A 9,686-nucleotide genomic window follows, 5' to 3' on the forward strand; every position below is an offset into this window, starting at 1 on the left:
TTTCTCTTAGTGCCTACTTGTCCTCGGAAGCATCTTTCTGTCATGTCATGCAAAGCAGAAAATTAAAGTCAATTCCTCTTTCTTAGCCATTTTATCTGTGAGCTAGAAGGATCAAAGCAGGGATAATACATCATTAACTGTATGAACGTTGTAGTGTTAGAAAGAACAAATGATGCACAATCCTGGAAGTCAATGAAAAGACCACCGGGAGCCCAAAGAGGGCTAAGATGTTTATCCATTTTCAGTTGTTTTATATATGCTGTAGTTGAAGTACTGATAGAGGATAGAATTAAAATAAACCTGTATTCCCTGGTTTAGGAAATTCAGACATGAACACTAAATCTGACCTAACATTAGCCCTGCCTCTGAAGGTTTAAATCATTCTGTGATTCTAAGTATCACCTTTTTACACCAAAATGTCTTTTGCTGGTGAGTTATAAAAATTTCTACCATGAGGGAAAACCACATCACCACGAGGGAAAACCACATCACAAGGATTAGTTTTGTACAGAAGTCTATAGGATGGAGACCTCTGCACTATCTTGACTGAATCTTGTTTTGCTATTTTATTGTGTATGCTCTGTATTGTAGAGTGGTTTTTTTACATCTTGCAACCTTGCCAATTTCTTTCTGTAGCTTTGCATCACCTCTTTTCTCTTGTTCCTTTTACTTCATGTTGCATATGCATACACAAAACGAGCACCAGTAACAATTACTAACATTATCTACACATAGAGAGCTATCCATCAGTTATGTTCCTTCTTTATAAAAACACAACTGTATTCTTTAGGAAGCTAATGCTTAACCTCATTCTTTCAAGGCTTGGAAGGATGCATTGGGAGCTTGTAAAGACAACTTTAAGTCAGTATAAACCTGATGTGAATATTTCACGAACAGCTATCTGCCCTCAAACCATTATGCTTACTGCTTGTTCTCTAGTATTGGAAAGCTATGTTGACTAAAATATATGGAAAGCCATAAAAGTGCCTCTCACCTGATATTGTGATGTCTTCAGACTCTTACACAGAAGGGTGATCTCATGGTTACAGCATGGGGCAGGGAGACCTTTCTTCATTGCCTGCCCTCACACAAATTTTCTGCAGGGCTTCAAGCAAGTCATCAGAGCAGGTGGAACAGAATAGACAATGCATATTGTTGATCAGAGGCCAGCATGCACAAACCTGTAAGGGTAAGCCACGAGTAAGGTAAAATTTTCTCTGCCTTGGGCACCTGCTCTCCTTGCCTTAAAATAATGGGATGTACTTTGTTGTTTCTAAATATATACTTAAATATTTCATGGTTATATAACTATAGTAAAGCAATGTTTTCTAGATTGCACTGCATATGGGTCTTTATATGAACTTCTATAGATAAGTAAATATGCCTTTTCCTTGTCTTTTCCCCTCCTTCTCCTTCTTTTCAGGTTATGCAGGAAGTTCTCAAGAATCAAACCAAATCAGTGTTTCATCACTGATAAAATGAGCTGTGTTGTTATCAGATATTTACATAATTATTCATTGCTATTGTTCACATAAATATATACATTTTTTTTTACAATGCTTTCCTAAATCTCTAGATGAGTTTGATTCCTTCTGCTGAGAGATTTAATTGTTCGTATATGTTTTCCATGGGAATGATGAAAGCCAGCTAGAATTACTGCTGAGTGAACTAGAGCAATCCTGGATTATGATGAATGGAAGTAGTGAGTGATGTAAGCAAAACATTACTGGGTTTGAAGCACCTATAATTAGAGGGTCATGATATTTCAATTGAAAGTTGCCATGTCAAACATGGGACAAATACAATACTTGTCTTTTACTCCTGAAAGCTTTTGAGCAAGAAATTAGTTAATCACAAAATGGCATGTGGTTATTACACAGCAAGCTTGCATAACTTCATCAGAACAGGTCTCATTTACATCAGGAACTAATTAAACAAGTGAGAGCTAAAACACTGGGAAATGTTCCTTTGGATCTTGAGCTGATCCGGGATACATAAAGGGCTGAAATCACATAAAAAAATTTAGTCTTGTCACTAATGAAGAGCTAAGCTTTTTTACTACAGCTTCTCATACCTGCTAGGCTCCTGGCTTAAATAAATCAGGAAACATTAATCTGGGTTCAGGTTGCTGCCTGGAAATTCCTTGTTTGACTCGTTTAATTTGAATCAATAGCTCATTTTTTTATTTGTTTGCCCCATAGAAGATTTGGCTCACAGACTACGTCAGGACATGTCAGGAGGCAGCTGGATCGCTTACCTCAAAGGATAGTATTTACAGAGATGATGACTGTACTTACAAGGATGTGACCCGTATACAGGAAATTATGGAGATAAAGTAGCCCTCTTTTTCTGATAAAACTCATTTCTAATGAAATCTAAGAGTTTCTGAGATGTAACTCAAAACTGAGTGTGAGCAAGAGGAGGTTGTAAAAGAACATCACTTCTGGACAAGAAACCAGGCAGGTCAAAATAATGGACTTTAATTAGAGGAGACAGAAAGTGGACAGAATGCTGGATTTTAGAGGCAAGACATCAGGGGTGCAGATCTTTGCCTCCTGTACAAAGCAGTGTGTATAATCAGACTCCTGGTGGCACACAGTGGACCTTAGGTTCACCTCTGTCCTCATTTCCTGAGGTTCTTTTGACACCATTGAAGTCTATTAAAGACAATCTTCTCTGGCAGTATTTCAAGAGAGAAGGGATATTATGAAATGCAGCAATAGCAGAGAAAAATAAATTATCATCTGTAATGTCCTTTTAACATTGTGTATGTAGAGGGGGAGTGTGACCACATACACACATGCATGTAATCTGGATTTAAACTGATTTTTAAATTAAATTCTGTCAGATGTGCAAAATGAACAGAAAAAAATGTTTCTATTCTGCATTGCCCGCATTTGGGTAAGCTTGACTGGTAATAACTGTGAGTAAAGAGAAGTGAGAGAAAAGCAATTCATAGTGGTGCTGCTGCTTTAGGAGAAAAAACTGGTAACCAGTTGTGGTGCTTCATGCAGGTTTTGTTACATCTCTTTTCTTTTGCCTCTCTAAAGGGAAATAGATCAGGGCCAGCACACTGTATATATTAGCAGGTTAACATACTGGGCTATACTTGCACTTTATTGTAAATGTTTTTGGTACTTCTTCTAAGTCTGTGTTTACCTTGGGTATTTTCTTAGTTCACACATGTGAAATAACAGCTGGGACTTGCCAAAATATAGCAGTCAAGTGCTGTACATGTAGTAGCTTTAAAACTAACACAGGTGTCCTAGATCCCTTGCACAGAATAAACAGAAGCACACGATCAAGAGTGTGTCTAACTCCTCTCTTCTGGAAATGACGCGTCTTGAAATGCTTGATCTGACGGTCGCATCATCTCAAGAAAGAAGTATCACAGAGGTGAAATGCTGTTGATTTCTACAACAACAAGTGCACTGTCTTTATTTTTTTCATATAAATGCATTATTGTCATAACTTGGATCTATCTATTTCCACCCTTTTCTTTTTCAAAGAAAAGGCAAGTACATTTAATGAGCTGAGTTCACTCCTGGGTCACACCAGAGCAGAAGGACAAGACCTCCATTGCTGGAAAGACCACCCAGAGAGGAGAAAGCTGCACTGGCCCAGGAGGGAGGTAAGACAAGAAGGTCCCAGCAATTTTCTTCCAGAGCCCAAGGCATGAGCACCAGCAGCCTCATGAGCAGAATCCTTAGGGCCCTGGCCACGCAGAAGGGATCTGTTTCTTTTCAGTGTGAGCACACCTCCCTTCCTTTGTGTTGGAGAGGCTGTCTGTGAACAAAACAATACCATTGCATTGAGCTGCTCAGCGTTTTTATGGCTTCTGTTGTTTTTGTCTCCATAATTTTACACTGCACTCCTCTTTCTATATGTGATAGAGAAATAAAATAGCATAGAGTACAGCAATGGTAGCTAATATACAGAGAGGAGGAACTTGTCATGGCCTTGTCCAGGTGTAAGCAACTACGATTGCATAAATAATCAAGAATCCCACTGATAGTGCACAGGAGTAGTGAAAATTCAGGACAAAATTCAGGGAGGATGACACACACAAGCATCATATTCCCATGGGAACACTTGTGCCATCTTGTTGCCTGCATAAAGGACTGGAAGTAGATAAACAAGCTCAGGCACATGCAAGAAAGAAGAGCAGCAGGTTGCTTCTGTCAAAGAGGTACTGCTTTGCAAAGATGCCCTTAGAGTAGCATTCAATGTACTATAAGTGAAGACATTCACTTGGCAAGTTCAGTCAAAAGGAAGTTGCATTTTCCATAGCAATTCCATTGACCTATGCTTTCTCATGAAAGAATGTGATTCATGCTGTCTGTAAGAATAGAAATTAAGCCATTGGAAAAGTACCATCGACCCTCTGGAATCAATGTACTCAGTTTAAAAATCTGTGAGACTGGACAGAGGCTTCCAGTCCTACAAATATAACTAATTTTGATAAATGCATCTGCATTATTAGTTCTAGCATACAAATTCCTATGGGTTGCTCTACTAAAAATAAAAGCTGAAAATTTATTTCTAATTACACCGCAAAAATATTTTTCATAAGGAGTATAAAAATTGTCTTAGTAAGGGTTATTTGTGTACATTTCCAATGCTAAAAGACATTTTTTTTTCACTGCAGAGCTAATCTAAACTAAACTTCTGATGTTGCCCGTAGCTGCACTGGGTCTCTGTGCCTGAAATGTTATCTGCTTTTTCCAGCTGGATCAGTTGATCTGATGAAACATATTGCTTCTCCTTAGAGATTACCTTGCTGTTTTTGTAGATATCATAAATCTTATAGAGTGTTTCATCCTGACCTTTCTGTAGAGGTAAAAGTGTCTTGGATTCAGATCTAGATTCCTGAATACTTTTCTTGTAGATAATGTGATACATTTAGTTTTCCACACTGTGCATGGCCAGCACAGGATTAGCATGGCATTAATTGATTACAGGAGGATCAAGTTAGTGGATTAGAGCTGCTTCACAACCAAGAAAGTTGATGATCCTGAATGTAAACTCCCTCTAACTGGGGACATGAAATGAAGAAAAGAAACTTTAATGAACTGCTTTGAGAAATGGGAAAAGCCAGACTATGTCATTATTTCCCAGTATATTCCAGTTATCTCTTGGGATAACTCTATTTTAATAGAATGCCAACTTTCTTTTTAATATGATCCTTGAAATTTCTTTTAAGTCGCCTAAAATGTCATGGCTTTTTCTTTCATCAATCAAAGCATTTTTTTTTTAACTGTGGGATGTTTGTTCAGTAGAGCTCGCTGTTTTTCTTTCACTGATTTTCTTTTTAACATGCAGTTGTTGAAAACTTAATTTTGAATTTAGTCAGCTTTGTTCAAGATGCATTGCTATTCCAAGTAGAATTTGTGGTATGTTTTCTGCAGTCCAGTGTAAGGCATGTAAGGCATGATGGATGATGTTTGGAATGGAAGGATGAATGAATACAGCCATTACCAAAGCTTCTCTCTTGATCTGAAAAGAGAAAACCATTTCTTTGTTACTTCTTGATAAGGAATTTACAGCAACACTGTGTTGGGAAAAAATTGCATCTGAAAAATAAATTTTTATTTAGACTTTGGGCTAAGATGAGTTTTGGGGGCTTTGTCTTTTAAAAACCTTGTGACTATAAAAAACATTTTAGAAGTGTTGTTGAAAGAGAGTGTGTTCCTATTTTGACTTTACGGTAATTTATTAATCTTTCTATGCAAAATTGGCTCTTCTTCCCCTGGAGAATTTTTCTCCTATCTATATTAGTGTTGCCCACCCAATGTTAGTAAAAAGCAGTGGTTATTCCTACTTTTTTATTCCTTCCTAGAAAGGTCCATTAAGTTCTCAGTCACAGTGTCAGGTTGGGGCAGACATGGCAGACTGCCTGGGGTTCAAGACCCCCTGACCAGAAGTGATGCAGCTCTGTAACACAAGGATGGAAACACAAGGGAATCCATACACACAGTTTATTTTCTTCACGCGCCCTCTGAGTTGTGTGGGTTTATTTGGCCATGAAAAGCATCATAATATTTGAGAATGGAAGATACTAATGAAACAGTATCTTTCAACACCATATCCATTTGCATGCTTAATTTAAATACTGCAATTGTTGCCTAGTGACTTAATTAGCGTGGCATGAAATCAGCATGAAAACTGCAAGTCCCTGCTGTAAAACAACTCAAACATATGATCTCTTCCACAGCAAATACTTGTTATAAATTAGCTTGAATTCTCAGCCAGCAGGAACCTGCATAGCCCCCTATTTCAGATGTGGCTTTACATCAGCTGAGAATCTGACTCAAAGAACTTTATGCTTCCTGTCTTGATGGTAAACGGTTCTTTACCACATGGCAAAGAAGCAATAACAGCCTTACAGGTAGGCAAAACATCAGGCCTCAGAGGTCCTGGAGCAAAAAAAAAAACCCATCTTTTCAAATAGTTTGAAGGCTAAAGAAGTCAAAGCACTCTCATTCAACAGTAAAATCCTGAAAATACAGTGAAGAAATAGATGGTAAAATAACAGCTTCATCCTGAATTTCTGACTGCAGTCAGATTTGGCCTCTGTACCTGCAGGTTAAGTTGTTAGCCAATAAGATTACCTTGCTGATAGCACAGAAATCTCCAAGGGAACAAGTTGTGCCTGAACCACCACACAAACCCTGACAGGTCTCCTCCAGACACCTCTCCACTCACATCCACACTCTCCTCCCCATTTAACTTTCCTGGTACCCATTGCCTATGAGGGGTAGGAACACATAAAATCTGTATCTCACACAAGGGGAGTGTATCATGAAGACCTGGGAGCTTCCCAGGGTGTGGCACTACTGGCTTGCTAGAGGAGCTTCTGACACGGTCACTGATTTTAGGAGGGCTCACTGTTACTCTCCAAGAAACAGATCTCTAACCTTCATAGCTGTAGAGAAAAATATTAAGTCTGAATTCCCAACAGATAAAAAAAATGAAGGATAAAAGAAAGGAACTCCATTTTTTAAGTTAAAGGTTTTTTTTGTTTTACTTTCTTCTTTCTCTCCAGCTATGACTGAACCCCAGGGCTGCTGCTCTGTGAACAAGAGGCAGCAGCTGGTGCCAGCAAAGGAAACTGGGGTGAGCTGGGCCTCTCCTTTCTCTCCTCTTCCCTCTATCTATCCACACTTGCAGGCAGGGTATGGGGCAAGAAGCCCTCTTCCAGCCCCCCACAGCTGAAGTGTGTCAGGGCAGAGAACTGGAGGAGGTCAGTGTGGAGCTGTGCATGCCAGCACCATAGGGACCACAGGAATGTGACTGTAAGGTCTTGGCTATGTGTCCTCAGACAGGAGAACATGCTGCTTCCCAGAAGTGCTTTTGTCCATGGTAAGCCCAATGCCCTCTTTCAGAAAAGGCTTTCAAACACATACCCCCAAAAAAGAAAAAGGAAGTTTTGAAAGGTGAGATCTGAGGAGAGGAAGTGACTCATGGGCTCAAAGAGAGATGGCCAGGGAGTGACAGCCGGACGAGACAGCAGAAGCGATCCCCAACTGTGCCGAGCCGTGGGAATGGGGGTGAGGAAGGAGCCTAAGGCTGGGGAAGCCGAGTTTCAGGAACAGCTACAGTCCTACACTTGCCTCCTGGGCACAGGATTTTTAATGCATCCCACCACAGCTGGCTCTCAGGCTCACCAGCGTGCCTGGCTGCACTATGTGTGTGCCTTGGAGGTGACTCCAGCTGCTGTCCCAGACAGCAGAGCCCTGTTGGGCCCTATGAGGTGCCGACCACTGTGCCTGCAGCCCCTGGCATGCCCACCCTGGCGTGGCCACCCTGCCCTCCCCACCTGCAAGGGCACACCACCACCTGCTGTGGCACTCCAGCCCTCAATGCAGCCCTTCTGGGGACGGTCCGAGGGGAGGAAGGGTGTCTGCAATTTGTATGAAGAACATGAGATTTTTGCCCTGGTTTTCCATTTTGCAAATAGCTATCTTTTGTCACATTAAAGCAGTAAGAGCAGATGTAGGTGGAGTTTTGTGGGGTTTCATCAGAGATGTGATACAAGAGTCATGTTTGGGGGTTTTGCACTGGTCCCTTGCAGAAAGCTTTGTCGGGGTGGACTTAGTCTCCACTGATGCCCTTTTTTGCCTGATGCAGGCATGAGCATTTATTCCTTCATCCTCCTCTGCACCTTGTAATCTGTGTGCCCTCTGGTAGAGTAGGTTTTCTCTCCTAATGAGGAAGCTCTAGCAGTCAGGTCTTTGTGAACACTAAACAAGGAATTTCCTGGCTTTCAAACATTTCCCCCCTTAATGATGATGTTCTAATAATATCCTCTTTTTTTTTTAATTAACTGATCTCTACTGCAGAGTACTCAAATAATAAACTGGCTGCAATTCTGTCCCGTATCTCCTAAAAGGAAGTGAACCAGAGATAACATGATGTTACCTTTTGTTCCTTTTATTTATTTTTTATTTAAGCATCTTAAATGAGTTCTTATGGACCAAGGAAGGTGGGATCAGATAGAGTGCTCATTTTACTGTTGAATTAGACCCTTTTTTTTTTTGAGATCAGTAGTGTTATAGAACTCACTGGTGTAGTCAAGATGTGCACTGCTGGAATATTACAAATCCAAGTTTTACTGGCTTTTGCTTTATGGCATTGACCAGTCTATTTGTAATATGCATGTAAACAGAACTGCATATTAGTCAAGTCGTTCAAAGCAACTTCTTCCCCAAAGCACTACGGAGCTAAAACTGGGAAAGAAATATTTCCTCCATTGCTGAGGTCATAGGAGTGAAACAAGTGGTAAGATTTGCTGTAATAGATGAAAATTATGCTCCATAGTTACATCTGTAAAAGCTGTGGGCAATTATATTCATGTGCACTTCCAGAACCAGGGTTGGAGTTTGGTTTGAAAAATGTTGCAGTTAAAACCTGTGACAATTCATCAGGGGAAAGAAGTATACATTATCACAGAATCACAGCATGGTTTGACTTGAAAAGGACCTTAAAGATCATCTAGTCTCAACACCACTGCCCTGGGCAGGGACACCTTCCATTAGACCAGGGTGCTCAAAGATGTTTTCCTTCTATGCCCAAAATAAAAAGGAGTGTGTTGTAGAGCCTTTCCTGAGAGCTAATAAAGGTAAAGAATCAGTTCTTGGCTACAGCAAATGGAGCTCATCTAATCTTCATTAATTTCACTTGGCTGTTCAAAGAAACTGTTTTCATGTGTTAGGTGCTGCTATCAGATCTTATCCTTTGTCCATCTTCCTCTTAGGCTTTTCTGCAAATTGAACTTTTAATTTTTTTCCATATATATAAAACTAGGACATGTATCCTGAAAATACTGACCTGGAAAGGGAAAACAAATTATACGCCATTTCCTGTATCATCATGCCAAACTTCCTGGGCTTTTCCTAGGATCTACTTTTGTTTTAGTCAGATGCTTTTCAGCCTTCTGGAAGAACCTTCGTATAAGGTAATTGTAGCAAGAAATCACAATTTATGCTTGACATTTTTAGCTTTCTCTTCTAAGAGTGGTCCAGTAAGTCCACTTGTACCATCCACATAGTTCCTTATTTATTTTTTTTTTCTAGTCAAGGTAATGCTTAGCTGGATCAATCAGGGACCAGCTGATGAAAAGCCAAATCAGTAGCAAGTCATACAGTATGTCAGTCTAGCTTTTGAAGTGCTTCTCTGTGATAGTC

This window comes from Anomalospiza imberbis, chromosome 1 (genome assembly GCF_031753505.1).
Source record: "Anomalospiza imberbis isolate Cuckoo-Finch-1a 21T00152 chromosome 1, ASM3175350v1, whole genome shotgun sequence".
NCBI lineage: Eukaryota > Metazoa > Chordata > Aves > Passeriformes > Viduidae > Anomalospiza > Anomalospiza imberbis.